This window comes from Condylura cristata, unplaced genomic scaffold, assembly GCF_000260355.1.
Source record: "Condylura cristata isolate star-nosed mole 26May11 unplaced genomic scaffold, ConCri1.0 scaffold00020, whole genome shotgun sequence".
NCBI lineage: Eukaryota > Metazoa > Chordata > Mammalia > Eulipotyphla > Talpidae > Condylura > Condylura cristata.
This window is the reverse complement of record NW_004567121.1, coordinates 9,357,981-9,360,404: the sequence shown is the minus strand read 5'-3', so window position 1 is coordinate 9,360,404 and position 2,424 is coordinate 9,357,981. Positions and strand designations below refer to the sequence as shown.

At 34.6% G+C, this 2,424-nt stretch overlaps 1 pseudogene; it reads left to right on the top strand.

Moving 5' to 3' along the window:
• Window positions 1-1,441: 1,441 nt before the first annotated feature.
• Window positions 1,442-1,985, top strand: LOC101635468 (annotated as a pseudogene).
• Window positions 1,986-2,424: the final 439 nt, after the last annotated feature.

Genomic DNA, 2,424 nt, shown 5'->3' with positions numbered 1-2,424 from the left:
CTTGATCCCACTAAGATTAATTATAGTTTACTTTCACTGGGAGAGGACACAGGTGTTCTTTGTCTTTGGTTAAATCTCATTTCAAGAAGAAAGCAATTTCTTGACACAATTGCCTATACTATTTAACATATCCATTTCTCTTTAAAATTTTTGTTGTTCAGACTATGCAACTGAATTGTGGATGGCTAATTGGGCATGGAACAGAACCTCATTGTATGCTTTGATTGGATGGCATCTCTCTCTGTGTTTATGATGGTGGATCTGTTTCATTGACGCATTCTGGAATATCTAGGATTGATTTAAAATCATTCACTATTTTCCCCAAGAGCATTTGCTTGTCTGGGTCAAGATTTTTTTTTTTCTTAATGTGATTATTTATTTACCTTTCTATTTTGGTTTCTGTTGATTGTGTTTATTATTTAAGTGGAGGAGGAATTTTCATTTTTTTAATTAAATTTCATCTTACTTCTGCTACATAAGTACATTAGTACTTAATTTACCACTTCACTAGCAGAGCATCGTATAGACTAAAATTATTTTAGACATAACTTAAAAGACATTCAAAATAAAATTGGTTTAAGTAAATGAAATTAAGTTTACTTCAATATAATTTGAAACAATAAATAGAAAATGTTTTTGTAGTAATGCTAAACATTGGCGGTTTGGAAAGTACAACTAAGTACAACTAAATACAGTTAAGTAATAGGATGCTACAAACTTAAGATTTAGGTGGGCTGGAATAAAAAGAAACTAAGTATTTTCTTTTAAGTCAGAATTTTAGAGTGTTTTTGTTGAGTTATTTTTTCAGTGTGTGGTCATGAAATTCTTATTTTATCGTTGTTTTTATATTGGCGTTTAAAGTACTGCTTTTACCAATCACTTCATCTGTATTGGAAAACTGACTAGACTGAGATGTGTTAAGACTTGACCTTAACCTTCTTTCAAAATGGAAAAGAAGGTGACTTAGGCCCCCTGGAAAATAGTTACTAGGGGATAGGCAATGCCAGGGATTAGAGACCATTAAAATGTTCTGATTCAAGTAAATAATTTCAGTCAACCTGAAGTCAAAAGTAGAATGTGGCCCATTGGCAAATTCACAATCATGAACTCATCCTGTTTCTTCATGATTTACTGTCAGCTCATCTGTTCTCACAAACTGCTTTGTTTGGCTTTGCCTTTCAAGTACCTGCAGGAGTCTAATATGTCTTTTTATGTTACTCTATCAGGGATGGTGGCCAGTTGACCTAGAAATCCATGCTGAGAAAACTAGGCCAACACTGCTGGCTGAATGTGAATGGTGTTCAGTGTCTCTTCCACTAGGCCCAGATATTTTATGCAGAACATAATAATTTTATAGAGTGTGGCCAGGCTGCAGGGCCTGACCAGGGCTTTCTTTGCCAGTGGATTGTGTAGAATACACTGCCAATCTTGTAAGGTCAGAATGGCTTCTTCTGATACCCAGGTGAAAGAAATGAAGTATCACTCAGTCTAGGCTTTTGAGCTGATTATCAGCTCCCAGTCAAAGGAGTCTGTTTGAGAATTTCTTGTTTTCTCCAAAGAGATGGATTTTTCCCTGGGAGAAATTCAGAAGAAACTAGGAGCCGCAGAAGAGACACAAGTCCTACAAAGCTGAGGTTTGAGGCAGTTTTTTTGAGAAATGAGAGCACAAGATAGAAAGACTTCAAAAAGCAATAGAACAACTTTAGTAAAGTGACAGAAGAGAAAATGACCTACAAAATTGGAAGACAACAAAAAGAACTGAGAGCAAAAATGGCTTCCAACCTAGAGTGTTTGTGGAAAAGCATATTGAAGAAGTGCAGAAAAAGAAAGAACCCAAAATTCCAGTGCTGAGACTCAAACTCACTAATTGCTCTGAGAATTCACTTTCCCTATCCCTTTACAAAATGTTCAAAGACTGTATGCACCAGTGTCATTTTATTTTTGCCGTCCTGACAAATATTCTAGAAGCTGCTGTAGGACTGTAGAGGTCGATCCAGACTGTATGATGTTGCTTTAGGAGAATAAAAATTGTTCTACCCTTTTTCTAAAGTGTTGAAATCTTTCTAATGTAGCTATTTTTCTTGTTGCACCTTTTCTACTTTAGTATTCTTGCTGTATTAGGTTAATGGCTACTTGTAGGCACTATGAAAATATGTTTGTGGAAAGAGTGCATAGTAACTTTTGTCAAACTCTTAAATGATGAGTATCTTTTCACTTCTAAACCCCAATTCTGTGTTAATTTTACCAGAAGCTACTCTACTTCAATGGTTAATATAACTGTACAGTGCTTTTAAAAAAAAAACAAATATATTGTATGTGTGCCTGAAATATTTTAGTTGGCATTTGTCATATTTATTTCAATAGTTTTCTACTATAGTTCTTGTTGATTCTTACATTAATAATGCAAGGAAAGAGCATTTGACA